This window comes from Mobula hypostoma, chromosome Y (assembly GCF_963921235.1).
Source record: "Mobula hypostoma chromosome Y, sMobHyp1.1, whole genome shotgun sequence".
Classification (NCBI taxonomy): domain Eukaryota; kingdom Metazoa; phylum Chordata; class Chondrichthyes; order Myliobatiformes; family Myliobatidae; genus Mobula; species Mobula hypostoma.
Window position 1 is genome coordinate 908,716 of NC_086130.1, and position 18,309 is coordinate 927,024.

Below are 18,309 nucleotides of genomic sequence, written 5' to 3' on the forward strand. Positions count from 1 at the left end.
TTGAATTGAGAAGGTGGAAGATCGCGTGCAAAACGTGGAACTATGGAAGAGAGAGGTACAATGTGCTGCTCTCCTACACGTGTGCTGGCGGTGAGGCTGACACTGGGCCTCGTTCAGGCGAAGTGGCAAATTGAATTGAGAAGGTGGAAGATCGCGTGCAAAACGTGGAACTATGGAAGAGAGAGGTACAATGTGCTGCTCTCCTACACGTGTGCTGGCGGTGAGGCTGACACTGGGCCTCGTTCAGGCGAAGTGGCAAATATGACAAAGATTCTGGAAGAGATAAGGGAATTTCAAAAAGATATAAGGCAGCAATTCAGTGATATAAAGTCAGAGCTCGCCAATGTCAATCAGAAAATAGCGGTGTCAGAGACTTGAATTGAGAAGGTAGAAGATCGCGTGCAAAACGTGGAACTATGGAAGAGAGAGGTACAATGTGCTGCTCTCCTACACGTGTGCTGGCGGTGAGGCTGACACTGGGCCTCGTTCAGGCGAAGTGGCAAATATGACAAAGATTCTGGAAGAGATAAGGGAATTCCAAAAAGATATAAGGCAGCAATTCAGTGATATAAAGTCAGAGCTCGCCAATGTCAATCAGAAAATAGCGGTGTCAGAGACTTGAATTGAGAAGGTGGAAGATCGCGTGCAAAACGTGGAACTATGGAAGAGAGAGGTACAATGTGCTGCTCTCCTACACGTGTGCTGGCGGTGAGGCTGACACTGGGCCTCGTTCAGGCGAAGTGGCAAATATGACAAAGATTCTGGAAGAGATAAGGGAATTCCAAAAAGATATAAGGCAGCAATTCAGTGATATAAAGTCAGAGCTCGCCAATGTCAATCAGAAAATAGCGGTGTCAGAGACTTGAATTGAGAAGGTGGAAGATCGCGTGCAAAACGTGGAACTATGGAAGAGAGAGGTACAATGTGCTGCTCTCCTACACGTGTGCTGGCGGTGAGGCTGACACTGGGCCTCGTTCAGGCGAAGTGGCAAATATGACAAAGATTCTGGAAGAGATACGGGGATTCCAAAAAGATATAAGGCAGCAATTCAGTGATATAAAGTCAGAGCTCGCCAATGTCAATCAGAAAATAGCGGTGTCAGAGACTTGAATTGAGAAGGTGGAAGATCGCGTGCAAAACGTGGAACTATGGAAGAGAGAGGTACAATGTGCTGCTCTCCTACACGTGTGCTGGCGGTGAGGCTGACACTGGGCCTCGTTCAGGCGAAGTGGCAAATATGACAAAGATTCTGGAAGAGATACGGGGATTCCAAAAAGATATAAGGCAGAAATAAAGATATAAGGCAGCAATTCAGTGATATAAAGTCGGAAGAGATAAGGGAATTCCAAAAAGATATAAGGCAGCAATTCAGTGATATAAAGTCAGAGCTCGCCAATGTCAATCAGAAAATAGCGGTGTCAGAGACTTGAATTGAGAAGGTGGAAGATCGCGTGCAAAACGTGGAACTATGGAAGAGAGAGGTACAATGTGCTGCTCTCCTACACGTGTGCTGGCGGTGAGGCTGACACTGGGCCTCGTTCAGGCGAAGTGGCAAATATGACAAAGATTCTGGAAGAGATACGGGGATTCCAAAAAGATATAAGGCAGCAATTCAGTGATATAAAGTCAGAGCTTGCCAATGTCAATCAGAAAATAGCGGTGTCAGAGACTTGAATTGAGAAGGTGGAAGATCGCGTGCAAAACGTGGAACTATGGAAGAGAGAGGTACAATGTGCTGCTCTCCTACACGTGTGCTGGCGGTGAGGCTGACACTGGGCCTCGTTCAGGCGAAGTGGCAAATATGACAAAGATTCTGGAAGAGATAAGGGAATTCCAAAAAGATATAAAGCAGCAATTCAGTGATATAAAGTCAGAGCTCGCCAATGTCAATCAGAAAATAGCGGTGTCAGAGACTTGAATTGAGAAGGTGGAAGATCGCGTGCAAAACGTGGAACTATGGAAGAGAGAGGTACAATGTGCTGCTCTCCTACACGTGTGCTGGCGGTGAGGCTGACACTGGGCCTCGTTCAGGCGAAGTGGCAAATATGACAAAGATTCTGGAAGAGATAAGGGAATTTCAAAAAGATATAAGGCAGCAATTCAGTGATATAAAGTCAGAGTTCGCCAATGTCAATCAGAAAATAGCGGTGTCAGAGACTTGAATTGAGAAGGTAGAAGATCGCGTGCAAAACGTGGAACTATGGAAGAGAGAGGTACAATGTGCTGCTCTCCTACACGTGTGCTGGCGGTGAGGCTGACACTGGGCCTCGTTCAGGCGAAGTGGCAAATATGACAAAGATTCTGGAAGAGATAAGGGAATTTCAAAAAGATATAAAGCAGCAATTCAGTGATATAAAGTCAGAGCTCGCCAATGTCAATCAGAAAATAGCGGTGTCAGAGACTTGAATTGAGAAGGTGGAAGATCGCGTGCAAAACGTGGAACTATGGAAGAGAGAGGTACAATGTGCTGCTCTCCTACACGTGTGCTGGCGGTGAGGCTGACACTGGGCCTCGTTCAGGCGAAGTGGCAAATATGACAAAGATTCTGGAAGAGATACGGGGATTCCAAAAAGATATAAGGCAGCAATTCAGTGATATAAAGTCAGAGCTTGCCAATGTCAATCAGAAAATAGCGGTGTCAGAGACTTGAATTGAGAAGGTGGAAGATCGCGTGCAAAACGTGGAACTATGGAAGAGAGAGGTACAATGTGCTGCTCTCCTACACGTGTGCTGGCGGTGAGGCTGACACTGGGCCTCGTTCAGGCGAAGTGGCAAATATGACAAAGATTCTGGAAGAGATAAGGGAATTCCAAAAAGATATAAAGCAGCAATTCAGTGATATAAAGTCAGAGCTCGCCAATGTCAATCAGAAAATAGCGGTGTCAGAGACTTGAATTGAGAAGGTGGAAGATCGCGTGCAAAACGTGGAACTATGGAAGAGAGAGGTACAATGTGCTGCTCTCCTACACGTGTGCTGGCGGTGAGGCTGACACTGGGCCTCGTTCAGGCGAAGTGGCAAATATGACAAAGATTCTGGAAGAGATAAGGGAATTTCAAAAAGATATAAAGCAGCAATTCAGTGATATAAAGTCAGAGCTCGCCAATGTCAATCAGAAAATAGCGGTGTCAGAGACTTGAATTGAGAAGGTGGAAGATCGCGTGCAAAACGTGGAACTATGGAAGAGAGAGGTACAATGTGCTGCTCTCCTACACGTGTGCTGGCGGTGAGGCTGACACTGGGCCTCGTTCAGGCGAAGTGGCAAATATGACAAAGATTCTGGAAGAGATAAGGGAATTCCAAAAAGATATAAGGCAGCAATTCAGTGATATAAAGTCAGAGCTCGCCAATGTCAATCAGAAAATAGCGGTGTCAGAGACTTGAATTGAGAAGGTGGAAGATCGCGTGCAAAACGTGGAACTATGGAAGAGAGAGGTACAATGTGCTGCTCTCCTACACGTGTGCTGGCGGTGAGGCTGACACTGGGCCTCGTTCAGGCGAAGTGGCAAATATGACAAAGATTCTGGAAGAGATAAGGGAATTTCAAAAAGATATAAAGCAGCAATTCAGTGATATAAAGTCAGAGCTCGCCAATGTCAATCAGAAAATAGCGGTGTCAGAGACTTGAATTGAGAAGGTGGAAGATCGCGTGCAAAACGTGGAACTATGGAAGAGAGAGGTACAATGTGCTGCTCTCCTACACGTGTGCTGGCGGTGAGGCTGACACTGGGCCTCGTTCAGGCGAAGTGGCAAATATGACAAAGATTCTGGAAGAGATAAGGGAATTCCAAAAAGATATAAAGCAGCAATTCAGTGATATAAAGTCAGAGCTCGCCAATGTCAATCAGAAAATAGTGGTGTCAGAGACTTGAATTGAGAAGGTGGAAGATCGCGTGCAAAACGTGGAACTATGGAAGAGAGAGGTACAATGTGCTGCTCTCCTACACGTGTGCTGGCGGTGAGGCTGACACTGGGCCTCGTTCAGGCGAAGTGGCAAATATGACAAAGATTCTGGAAGAGATAAGGGAATTTCAAAAAGATATAAGGCAGCAATTCAGTGATATAAAGTCAGAGCTCGCCAATGTCAATCAGAAAATAGCGGTGTCAGAGACTTGAATTGAGAAGGTGGAAGATCGCGTGCAAAACGTGGAACTATGGAAGAGAGAGGTACAATGTGCTGCTCTCCTACACGTGTGCTGGCGGTGAGGCTGACACTGGGCCTCGTTCAGGCGAAGTGGCAAATATGACAAAGATTCTGGAAGAGATAAGGGAATTCCAAAAAGATATAAAGCAGCAATTCAGTGATATAAAGTCAGAGCTCGCCAATGTCAATCAGAAAATAGCGGTGTCAGAGACTTGAATTGAGAAGGTGGAAGATCGCGTGCAAAACGTGGAACTATGGAAGAGAGAGGTACAATGTGCTGCTCTCCTACACGTGTGCTGGCGGTGAGGCTGACACTGGGCCTCGTTCAGGCGAAGTGGCAAATATGACAAAGATTCTGGAAGAGATAAGGGAATTTCAAAAAGATATAAGGCAGCAATTCAGTGATATAAAGTCAGAGCTCGCCAATGTCAATCAGAAAATAGCGGTGTCAGAGACTTGAATTGAGAAGGTGGAAGATCGCGTGCAAAACGTGGAACTATGGAAGAGAGAGGTACAATGTGCTGCTCTCCTACACGTGTGCTGGCGGTGAGGCTGACACTGGGCCTCGTTCAGGCGAAGTGGCAAATATGACAAAGATTCTGGAAGAGATAAGGGAATTCCAAAAAGATATAAGGCAGCAATTCAGTGATATAAAGTCAGAGCTCGCCAATGTCAATCAGAAAATAGCGGTGTCAGAGACTTGAATTGAGAAGGTGGAAGATCGCGTGCAAAACGTGGAACTATGGAAGAGAGAGGTACAATGTGCTGCTCTCCTACACGTGTGCTGGCGGTGAGGCTGACACTGGGCCTCGTTCAGGCGAAGTGGCAAATATGACAAAGATTCTGGAAGAGATAAGGGAATTCCAAAAAGATATAAGGCAGCAATTCAGTGATATAAAGTCAGAGCTCGCCAATGTCAATCAGAAAATAGCGGTGTCAGAGACTTGAATTGAGAAGGTGGAAGATCGCGTGCAAAACGTGGAACTATGGAAGAGAGAGGTACAATGTGCTGCTCTCCTACACGTGTGCTGGCGGTGAGGCTGACACTGGGCCTCGTTCAGGCGAAGTGGCAAATATGACAAAGATTCTGGAAGAGATAAGGGAATTTCAAAAAGATATAAGGCAGCAATTCAGTGATATAAAGTCAGAGCTCGCCAATGTCAATCAGAAAATAGCGGTGTCAGAGACTTGAATTGAGAAGGTGGAAGATCGCGTGCAAAACGTGGAACTATGGAAGAGAGAGGTACAATGTGCTGCTCTCCTACACGTGTGCTGGCGGTGAGGCTGACACTGGGCCTCGTTCAGGCGAAGTGGCAAATATGACAAAGATTCTGGAAGAGATAAGGGAATTTCAAAAAGATATAAAGCAGCAATTCAGTGATATAAAGTCAGAGCTCGCCAATGTCAATCAGAAAATAGCGGTGTCAGAGACTTGAATTGAGAAGGTGGAAGATCGCGTGCAAAACGTGGAACTATGGAAGAGAGAGGTACAATGTGCTGCTCTCCTACACGTGTGCTGGCGGTGAGGCTGACACTGGGCCTCGTTCAGGCGAAGTGGCAAATATGACAAAGATTCTGGAAGAGATAAGGGAATTCCAAAAAGATATAAAGCAGCAATTCAGTGATATAAAGTCAGAGCTTGCCAATGTCAATCAGAAAATAGCGGTGTCAGAGACTTGAATTGAGAAGGTGGAAGATCGCGTGCAAAACGTGGAACTATGGAAGAGAGAGGTACAATGTGCTGCTCTCCTACACGTGTGCTGGCGGTGAGGCTGACACTGGGCCTCGTTCAGGCGAAGTGGCAAATATGACAAAGATTCTGGAAGAGATAAGGGAATTTCAAAAAGATATAAGGCAGCAATTCAGTGATATAAAGTCAGAGCTCGCCAATGTCAATCAGAAAATAGCGGTGTCAGAGACTTGAATTGAGAAGGTGGAAGATCGCGTGCAAAACGTGGAACTATGGAAGAGAGAGGTACAATGTGCTGCTCTCCTACACGTGTGCTGGCGGTGAGGCTGACACTGGGCCTCGTTCAGGCGAAGTGGCAAATATGACAAAGATTCTGGAAGAGATACGGGGATTCCAAAAAGATATAAAGCAGCAATTCAGTGATATAAAGTCAGAGTTCGCCAATGTCAATCAGAAAATAGCGGTGTCAGAGACTTGAATTGAGAAGGTGGAAGATCGCGTGCAAAACGTGGAACTATGGAAGAGAGAGGTACAATGTGCTGCTCTCCTACACGTGTGCTGGCGGTGAGGCTGACACTGGGCCTCGTTCAGGCGAAGTGGCAAATATGACAAAGATTCTGGAAGAGATAAGGGAATTTCAAAAAGATATAAGGCAGCAATTCAGTGATATAAAGTCAGAGCTCGCCAATGTCAATCAGAAAATAGCGGTGTCAGAGACTTGAATTGAGAAGGTGGAAGATCGCGTGCAAAACGTGGAACTATGGAAGAGAGAGGTACAATGTGCTGCTCTCCTACACGTGTGCTGGCGGTGAGGCTGACACTGGGCCTCGTTCAGGCGAAGTGGCAAATATGACAAAGATTCTGGAAGAGATAAGGGAATTTCAAAAAGATATAAGGCAGCAATTCAGTGATATAAAGTCAGAGTTCGCCAATGTCAATCAGAAAATAGCGGTGTCAGAGACTTGAATTGAGAAGGTGGAAGATCGCGTGCAAAACGTGGAACTATGGAAGAGAGAGGTACAATGTGCTGCTCTCCTACACGTGTGCTGGCGGTGAGGCTGACACTGGGCCTCGTTCAGGCGAAGTGGCAAATATGACAAAGATTCTGGAAGAGATAAGGGAATTTCAAAAAGATATAAAGCAGCAATTCAGTGATATAAAGTCAGAGCTTGCCAATGTCAATCAGAAAATAGCGGTGTCAGAGACTTGAATTGAGAAGGTGGAAGATCGCGTGCAAAACGTGGAACTATGGAAGAGAGAGGTACAATGTGCTGCTCTCCTACACGTGTGCTGGCGGTGAGGCTGACACTGGGCCTCGTTCAGGCGAAGTGGCAAATATGACAAAGATTCTGGAAGAGATAAGGGAATTTCAAAAAGATATAAAGCAGCAATTCAGTGATATAAAGTCAGAGTTCGCCAATGTCAATCAGAAAATAGCGGTGTCAGAGACTTGAATTGAGAAGGTGGAAGATCGCGTGCAAAACGTGGAACTATGGAAGAGAGAGGTACAATGTGCTGCTCTCCTACACGTGTGCTGGCGGTGAGGCTGACACTGGGCCTCGTTCAGGCGAAGTGGCAAATATGACAAAGATTCTGGAAGAGATAAGGGAATTTCAAAAAGATATAAGGCAGCAATTCAGTGATATAAAGTCAGAGCTCGCCAATGTCAATCAGAAAATAGCGGTGTCAGAGACTTGAATTGAGAAGGTGGAAGATCGCGTGCAAAACGTGGAACTATGGAAGAGAGAGGTACAATGTGCTGCTCTCCTACACGTGTGCTGGCGGTGAGGCTGACACTGGGCCTCGTTCAGGCGAAGTGGCAAATATGACAAAGATTCTGGAAGAGATAAGGGAATTTCAAAAAGATATAAGGCAGCAATTCAGTGATATAAAGTCAGAGCTCGCCAATGTCAATCAGAAAATAGCGGTGTCAGAGACTTGAATTGAGAAGGTGGAAGATCGCGTGCAAAACGTGGAACTATGGAAGAGAGAGGTACAATGTGCTGCTCTCCTACACGTGTGCTGGCGGTGAGGCTGACACTGGGCCTCGTTCAGGCGAAGTGGCAAATATGACAAAGATTCTGGAAGAGATAAGGGAATTTCAAAAAGATATAAAGCAGCAATTCAGTGATATAAAGTCAGAGCTCGCCAATGTCAATCAGAAAATAGCGGTGTCAGAGACTTGAATTGAGAAGGTGGAAGATCGCGTGCAAAACGTGGAACTATGGAAGAGAGAGGTACAATGTGCTGCTCTCCTACACGTGTGCTGGCGGTGAGGCTGACACTGGGCCTCGTTCAGGCGAAGTGGCAAATATGACAAAGATTCTGGAAGAGATAAGGGAATTTCAAAAAGATATAAGGCAGCAATTCAGTGATATAAAGTCAGAGCTCGCCAATGTCAATCAGAAAATAGCGGTGTCAGAGACTTGAATTGAGAAGGTGGAAGATCGCGTGCAAAACGTGGAACTATGGAAGAGAGAGGTACAATGTGCTGCTCTCCTACACGTGTGCTGGCGGTGAGGCTGACACTGGGCCTCGTTCAGGCGAAGTGGCAAATATGACAAAGATTCTGGAAGAGATAAGGGAATTTCAAAAAGATATAAAGCAGCAATTCAGTGATATAAAGTCAGAGCTCGCCAATGTCAATCAGAAAATAGCGGTGTCAGAGACTTGAATTGAGAAGGTGGAAGATCGCGTGCAAAACGTGGAACTATGGAAGAGAGAGGTACAATGTGCTGCTCTCCTACACGTGTGCTGGCGGTGAGGCTGACACTGGGCCTCGTTCAGGCGAAGTGGCAAATATGACAAAGATTCTGGAAGAGATAAGGGAATTTCAAAAAGATATAAAGCAGCAATTCAGTGATATAAAGTCAGAGCTCGCCAATGTCAATCAGAAAATAGCGGTGTCAGAGACTTGAATTGAGAAGGTGGAAGATCGCGTGCAAAACGTGGAACTAAGTAAGACGATAAAAATATTAAATCACCAGGAAAGTAAATTGCTTGACGAGGATGGAAGATCGCGACGGAAAAATATCGGGATTTATAATGTTCCCGAAGGAGTGGAGGGATTGTCGATGATAGACTTTGTAGAAAAGTTACTGTGGGATGCGCTGGAGATTCCCCCAACTATAGAGATTGAAAATGAAAGGGCACATCGTTCACTCATCCTGCGGCCTCCCGGAGACAGAGAAAGTAAGCTGTGCTCAATAGTACTTAAATTCCTTCGATTCAAGAGCAAGGCGGAGATTATACAAAGGGTCTGGGGTAAGAAGAGGGTGTTTTGGAACGGGGTGTTAATGTACTTCGATCATGATTACCCCCCCGGTGGTCCTACAGAAATGGAAGGAATATTCCAAAGCAAAATGAATATTAAAGCAAGAAAAGATTAAATTCCAAACCCTGTACGCTGCTAAACTGAGGACATTTTACCAAGAAGGGGTACGACTGTACCGGACAGTGGAAGAGGCGGCTACAGACATGAAGAACAGAGGACTGCCCATTAGCGTGATCAAACCAAAGGAAAGTCTGGTTGAGCAGTTATCCTGATCTGCTTGGGAAATAGTAAGAGAACCGAGAAAGCAGGGGACAGGAGCAGGACGAGAGAAGGATAGTAGGAGGAGACTGAGTTCTCCAAAGACAGCCCTCACTTCCTCCAGAAGAACCATCAGGTTTGGTTAACTTTAAAAGTGCTGATAAACTAAACAGGAGCAAAACTAGATGGTGATATACCTATCTTGAGAAATACATATATTATAACGTGGATTTTATATTACTCAGTTTTTAAAAATTCATTCATTCATTCCTTTCTCCCTGCCTAAATGGGAATATATACATGGGAAGAATACACAGGGAACTCATTTCTGTGTAATGGACATAGATTATTTTACTTACTTTTACAGGTACTGTAATGGGGGCCCTCAACCCACAGGTAGGAGGGGCAAACACCCACAGCTAGATGTTTCTTCTAGCTCAACCCAGGGTCATCTAGACACCCCGGCTTTGGAATCATACCTTTGTTACCCTTTTTTTATTATTTGTGTTTCTTGGCTCTTATTTGTTCAGGGAGTAGATCGATTAAGTTATATTCTGCAAATTTCAATGATATACTAACAGATAAGTACACATAGCTAAGGACAAAGTAAAATTCATTTCTTTTAATTTTAATGGGCTGTTGAATCCAGTCAAGCGCAGTAAACTTCTATCAAAACTGAGAAAAGAACAAGCCCATGTAGTATATTTACAGGAAACTCACAAGTGATAATGAGCATGAAAAATTAAATAGAATGGGCTTCACTAATTTGTTTTTCTCCTTATATAAATCAGGACATAGAAGAGCAGTTGCTGTTCTCATCTCAAGCAAACTAAATTTTGAAAAAGTATTCGAAATGGGAGATAAAGAGGGCAGATATATTCTGGTAAGGGGGAATATAGATGGAAATCCAGTTACTTTATTGAATATATACACACCCCCAGGAAGTGATATTAGTTTCTTCCAGAAAATTACTAATATTATGGTAACAGAAACAAGATCTCTTGATATGTGGGGGAGACTTAAATTTACAATTACAACCAAAGTTAGACTCTTCCAATAGAACAACTTATGAAACAAAGTCCTTACATAAGAAAGTTAACAATCTTTTTGGGGATGTTGGTTTAATTGATATATGGAAGGACCTTTTCCCGGACAGAAGGGATTACACTCATTATTCTGCCCCCCATTCTGTATATACAAGAATAGACTATTTCATAACATTTGGAAAATATACAGACAAAATAATCACCTGTGGAATTGAGACAACAGATGTAAGTGACCATGCACTTATATATTTATCTGTTGATTTTGACCTACAACCAAAGAATACTATTTGGAAGCTAAATTCAAGTCTACTCAATGATCCCTGCTTTAAGGAACAAATTAATTAAAAAAGAAATTGGTCTTTACTTAGAATTCACTGATAATGGAGAGGTTTCACCTCCCATTCTATGGGATACCCTGAAGGCTGTCTTAAGAGGGAAAATTATAGTGATATATAAGAAAAAAAAAGGAATCAAGCATTAGAGGATTTACAAAGTAAGATGAAAGAACTGGAAAAAAAAACACAAATTGAGATTGGCACAGGATACCCTCATCATCAGGTGCCATGCCCAGATTGAGCTTTGACTGCCATGGTCCACACACTCCTGTTTCAGGTCAAGTGGATCAATTCACTGGTATTCATTTCCAGTTCTCTGGCTGCTGTCTCCATCATCATTTGTCTTTGTCTTCCTCTTGCTTTCTTCCCTTCGATCTTTCCCATAATTACCTTTTTCCTAATCACATGTCCAATGAAGTTACATTGCCTTTTCATGATTTCATACATTATTTCTCTTCTTGTGTTTGCTCTGTTCATGACATCCTCATTAGATATTCATTTCGTCCATAATATTCTTTGCATCCTCCTCAGAAACCACATTTCTGCTGCTACAATTCGTTTCCTCATGTTACTAGATATTGTCCAACATTCTGAGCCATATAACATAACTGGATAAACCTAACATTTCAGTGCTCTGAGGTGGGTTGTCCTGCCTAGTTTAGTATTGGTCAGTATACTCTTCATTCTCATAAAGGTGTCTTTTGCCATCCCTATTCTTCTTTTGATGTCCAAGTCACACCTGCCATCTGATGTCACCCAGCTTCCTAAGTAGCAAAAGTTCTGTACTTATTTTATGTCTCCCCCGTTTATTCTCAGCCTGCAGATAGGATTCTCCTTCTTTTTGGATATCACCATACATTTTGTCTTTTTGCAGTTGATACATAGACCCATTTTTGCACATCCTTCAACAATTATATCAATTAAGTTTTGTAGTTCTTCCTCCGTACTTGCAATTAACACAGTGTCATCTGCATATCTGAAATGATTGATGTTTTCACTGCCAACTTTGACTCGCAAGACATCTTGTCTCTGGAGACAGCTTATCCACTGATGTCTACTATAAGCCTACTGACTCTCACAGCTATCTGGACTATTCCTCTTCTCACCCTGTCTCTTGCAAAAACGCCATCCCCTTCTCGCAATTCCTCCGTCTCCGCCGCATCTGCTCTCAGGATGAGGCTTTTCATTCTAGGACGAGGGAGATGTCTTCATTTTTTAAAGGAAGGGGCTTCCCTTCCTCCACTATCAACTCTGCTCTTAAACGCATCTCCCCCATTTCACGTACATCTGCCCTCATTCCATCCTCCCACCACCCCACTAGGAATAGGGTTCCCCTGGTCCTCACCTACCACCCCACCAGCCTCCGGGTCCAACATATTATTCTCCGTAACTTCCGCCACCTCCAACGGGATCCCACCACTAAGCACATCTTTCCCTCCCCCCCCTCTCTGCATTCCGCAGGGATCGCTCCCTACACAACTCCCTTGTCCATTCCTCCCCCCCATCCCTCCCCACTGATCTCCCTCCTGGCACTTATCCGTGTAAGCGGAACAAGTGCTACACATGCCCTTACACTTCCTCCCTTACCACCATTCAGGGCCCCAAACAGTCCTTCCAGGTGAGGCATCACTTCACCTGTGAGTCGACTGGGGTGATATACTGCGTCCGGTGCTCCCGATGTGGCCTTTTATATATTGGTGAGACCCGACGCAGACTGGGAGACCGCTTTGCTGAACATCTACGCTCTGTCCGCCAGAGAAAGCAGGATCTCCCAGTGGCCACACATTTTAATTCCACATCCCATTCCCATTCTGACATGTCTATCCACGGCCTCCTCTACTGTAAAGATGAAGCAACTCTCAGGTTGGAGGAACAACACCTTATATTCCGTATGGGTAGCCTCCAACCTGATGGCATGAACATTGATTTCTCAAACTTCCGCTAATGCTCCATCTCCCCCTCGTACCCCATCTGTTACTCATTTTTATGCACACATTCTTTCTCTCACTCTCCTTTTTCTCCCTCTGTCCCTCTGAATATACCTCTTGCCCATCCTCTGGGTCGCCCCCCCCCCGTCTTTCTTCCCGGACCTCCTGTCCCATGATCCTCTCGTATCCCCTTTTGCCTATCACCTGTCCAGCTCTCAGCTCTATCCCTCCCCCTCCTGTCATTTTGGATCTCCCCCTCCCCCTCCAACTTTCAAATCCCTTACTCACTCTTCCTTCAGTTAGTCCTGACGAAGGGTCTCGGCCTGAAACGTCGACTGCACCTCTTCCTATAGATGCTGCCTGGCCTGCTGCGTTCACCAGCAACTTTGATGTATGTTGCAAGACATCTCTTATTTTTTGTAATATTGTCTCACTGTACACACTAAATAAATCATGGGAGAAAACACACCCTGGTCTAACGCCTCTCTTGATTTTTGTAAACTGACTCACTTCTCCATCTATTCTTACAGCGGCAGTTTGTTCCCAGTACAGATTTCTGATTAGGCAGAGGTCTTTCGAATCTAGATCTAGAGTTTTCTGTAATATTTCAAATAACTTATTGTGCTTCACTTTATCAAATGCTTTTGTGTAGTCGATAAAACAAACAAACAAATCTTTTTGCACTTGGATAGCTCATTCTGATAGTATCCTTAACATCAATATTGCGTTTCTTGTACCTTTGTCTTTCACAAAACCACATTGTTCTTTGCCTATTTCAGCTTGTATCTTACTTTTAGCTCTTGTCATCCAAATTCTTAGAAGTATCTTGGTGATGTGACTCATTAAACTTATGGTCCTATGTAATTCACATTCTATTGCTCCAGGCTTCTTAGGAAGAGTGATAAATACTGATTTTTTAAAATCTCTTCCTGTATTATTCCAGTCTCCTAAATGTCATTGATTAAATTAGTAAGTTTTTCAATTCCATAATCTTCAAGGGCGATAATTTGTTTTGTTACTAATTCATCAGGACCTGCTGCCTTTCCATTCTTCATCTTATTTATAGCATTACGAACTTCAGATTTTAAAATACTTGGACCTTCAATGTTTTTCTTAATTTCTGGATTTTCGCCTCGATCGTCTTCAAACAATTCCCGAATATACTCAGTCCATCTGTTCATATTCTCATCTTTTTCTATGATAATGGTACCTTCCTTTGCTTTCAAACATCCACCTGAAGAACAGAGGAGCCTTTTACTAGCGATATTCTTGATTTGTTGATGTAACCTTTTTGGATCAGTAATAGGGATTCTTTCTATTTGCTCACATTCCTGATTTAACCATTCTTCTTTGGCTTTTTGACATAAGCTTTTAACTTTTTTTTAATCTAAGGACTTATATTCTATAGGATTTGCTTTCTTCTGTCTCCTTTCTTCCATTAGATTTTTGATTTCATCTGTCATCCATTTATTCTTTGTGCTTTTTTCTTTTTTAGGAATCACTGACTTTGCTGATTCTACCAAGGCATCCTTTAGAGAGTTAAATTTCATTTCTACATGAATGCTACCATCTTCAACAGATTCTATTTCTAAACTATTCTTTACTTCAACTGTAAATTTTTGTCTTAAGTTTTCTTCTTTAATTAATTGCAAGTAGTCAAGGGATTGTTCAGGTTTTTGCTTCTTTAGTTTTTTAAGTTTTACTTTTACATGACATACTACTGGGTTATGGTCACTATTACAGTCTGCTCCTGGATATGTTTTGCTTTGAGTCACTGAGTTTCTAAATCTTTGGTTTATAGTAATAAAGTAAATTTGATTTCTAGTGTTATCACCTGGACTTTTCCAGGTCCACAACCGTCTCGGATGGTTTTTAAAGTAGGTATTCATAATGACCTGATTATTCATCTAGCACCATTCTACCCATTTCTCACCTCTTTCATTTCTTTCCCCAGTCCAAATTTTCCTACGATGTTTCCATCAGCACCTTGTCCTACTTTAGCATTCAGATCTCCGATGACAGTAACAATATCTTGATATTTGCATCCTTTCTTTGCTTGTTCAATCTCTTCATAGAATTTATCTATATCCTCATTTGTTCCATCTGTTGTTGGTGTGCATATTCCTGTGTAATTGCTAAATCAAATGGTTGTCAGGATACACTAGAGGAAATTTTAAAAATTAGGAATGAAATTAATAGTTTGGCTACACAAGAAATTAGAAAAAAGATTAATGTTTCTGAAACAGAGACACTATGAAAGTGGATCTAAATCAATGAAAATACTGGCGTGGAAACTGATTAAAAAGATAGCAGAAAATACAATTCATAGAATTAGGGATCCAAGAACAAAAATGATAAAAAAAAGCAAAGTGAAATTCAAGAAACTTTTGAAATGTTTTACAAACTCTATATTCCAAAGTTCCAGGGGGAAGCATAACCCAAATTGACACCTTCCTGAATTCTTTAGAGTTACCCACTTTAAGCAAAGAACAAAATAGAGCAATGACTGCTGGCATAACTGAAGCTGAACTAAAAAACTGCAATTAGTAGGCTTAAATTAAACAACTCACCAGGGTCAGATGGATATACGGCAGAGTGATATAAAGAGTTCAGAAGTGAGTTAATTCCTGTTTTACTCCCCACACTGAACTGGGCCCTAAGAAGGGTGCAAATGCCACCCAACTGGAAGGAGGTGATAATCTCAGCTATACCGAAAGCAGGCAAGGATAAAATGGAATGTGGGTCATTTAGACCAACCTCTGTTCTTAATGTGGATTATAGAATATTTACCTCCATCATGGCCAAACGATTAGAAGAGTTTCTACCTACAATGATAAATAATGATCAGACAGGTTTTATACAATGCCAAACAGAAGACAATACATTATGGATCATACAAAAAAAAATAAAATTAAAGCAATAGTGATAAGCTTGGATGCTGAAAAGGCATTTGATTTGGTTAATTAGAATTTTCTTTATGGAGTTTTACATAGATTTGGTCTACACAATTATTAAAACTATACAGGCACTATATGACAATCCCACTGCCAGGATTAAAATCAATGGATATTTATCTAACAATTTTACCCTAGAAAGGGGCACGAGACAGGGTTGTACATGGTCACTGCTACTCTTCGCATTATATCTGGAACCATTAGCTCAATACATCAGACAAAATGAAGATATCAGGGGAATTACTATTAAAAGTACAGAGCATAAATTGGCCTGTTACGCAGATGACATTTGATCTCTCTAGAGCAACCAACATACTCTTTACCCAGATTGATGCAATTCTTTGAACAAGATGGCCAGTATCAGGATGCAAGATCAACATAGATAAAACCCAACGACTTTCATATAACTATAGCCCACCAAGAGAAATTGAAAGTAAATATCATTGGTCATGGCAAATAGAGTCCATCAAATATTTGGGCATCACTATGCCAACAGATTTGGCAAAATTACCAGAATGCAAATGTCAGCCTCTATATATAAAAAAAACTCAGGAAGATAAAATACCAAGATGGAACCTAATTCCTTTTCTTGGTCTCAGTTCAAGGATTGAATCTATTAAAATAAATATACTGCCCAGACTACTATATCTCTTTCAGTCCCTACCAATAGAGATTAACCAAAATCAATTCAATGAATGGAACAAGATGCTATCAAGATATATATAGCAAGGTAAAAGGCCTAGGTTTCATCTCAAAACTTTGCAATTAGCCAAGGAAAAGGGGGGGGGGGGCCTACCTTCTCTTAGAGATTATTATTTTGCAGCTCAGTTGAGAGCTGTGATATGTTGGTGCAACCCATCATATGATGCTCAATGGAAAAACATTGAGGGAGGGATACTTCCCATCCCCATACAGGCAATTCTGGCTGATAAGAATATACAAAGGTACATAAATACTATTGATAACCTGTGGGTGAAATGGACTCTTAAAATATGGAAAACTATTATAAAAGCATATAAACTGGAGAGACACATTGCAGTTCTTAAATGGTGTGCATATGACTCGGATTTTACGCCGAATAAACTGGCTGCTAGATTTAAGGACTGGACAGCTAAAGGAATAACAACTATTTGCAATATAATGAAAGAAGGAACACTGTTCAGTTTTGAAATGCTTAAAGAGAAACACTTATTAGAAAAACAAGACTTTTACCGATATTTACAGATACGACAGTATGCTAATAGGATGGTTAAAAATGTAACCAAGGCAAGTACATGTCTGATAGAGCTATTTAGAAAAGCATATAATTCAGACAATGGTAGCAGAATCATTTCAAGTTTGTATAAGGGTTTGTCAAATCTTAAAACACATTTTACTTCATACATTAAAACAAAATGGGAGAAGGAAGGAGGGATAATAGTATCTGAGGAAGACTGGACAATAATATGGAGGTATCAGTGAAAGTGTACCAGTTCACAGAAATGGGAGTTCGGGTGGAAAAACTTGATAAGATATTTTATTACACCCTCTCAGAAATCCCATTATGATAGTAACCTCCTTGTTTCTGGAGAAATTGTGGAAATCTAAATGCAAACCATTATCACATTTTCTGGGAATGCCCCATTATCAAAGACTATTGGAGTGGGATACATAATGCCCTACAAGACATATTTAAATGTGAAATACCCTTAGAGAGTAAGACCATATACTTTGGGTATATACCTCAAGAATGGTTGAAAAGAGATAAATATTTAATGAATGTACTGCTGGTGACAGGTAAAAAGACCATTACCAGGAAATGGTTATCACAGGAGAGCCCAACTTTAAATGTATGGATGGAAATTACAATGGACATTTACAAAATGGAGAAGATAACAAAATCTGTTAATCATAAGATGGGAACAATTTTATTCAAACTGGAAAAAGTGGTTTAACTGCATAACACCTCATAGATCTGATTTTATTCTCACAAGCCAATGAATATGTTGTAAAAAAAAGATCACTCCCTAATCTGTACATAGTTTTCTTCATTTGATTGTTCTTTCTTTCCTCTCCTTTCTAAAAGTGTATACCTCAGATAAATATTATGCAGAGATTTGTGGCAAATATGATTATGATATATATGTACAGTATCTGAAATACATCTTATAATGCTGCCTGGCCTTCTGCGTTCACCAGCAACTTTGGTGTGTGTTGCTTGAATTTCCAGCATCTGCAGAATTCCTGTTGTTTACGTTTTTATGGAAATGTTTGTTCGATGATGAAATTCAATAGAATATAAATTACAAAAAAAACTTAGATTAGAACTTCTTTCTGTCTCTAAGTTTTATTTGTTTTCCTGTCATGGGATGTCTGTGTAAATATGCTGTACTATATCTGCACTGTGATATGCTGTGCTGCCTTGTAAAATGAGAATAAATAATAATAAAAATTTGAAATACATAAAAAAGGCCTTCGGGTCTCAGTCCAAAACACTGACTGTTTACTCTCTTCCATAGAAGCTGAATGATTTACTGAGATTCCCCAGCATATTGCGTGTGTTGTTCAAGATTTCCAGCATCTGCAGAATTTCTTACTGTTTTGGTTTGTCTTTGGAGGGTTAAACTTTTAGAGGTATGCAAGATTATGATGTAGATTAATACAGTAAAAGGCATAATATGCACAAAATTCAGGAGGAACTCA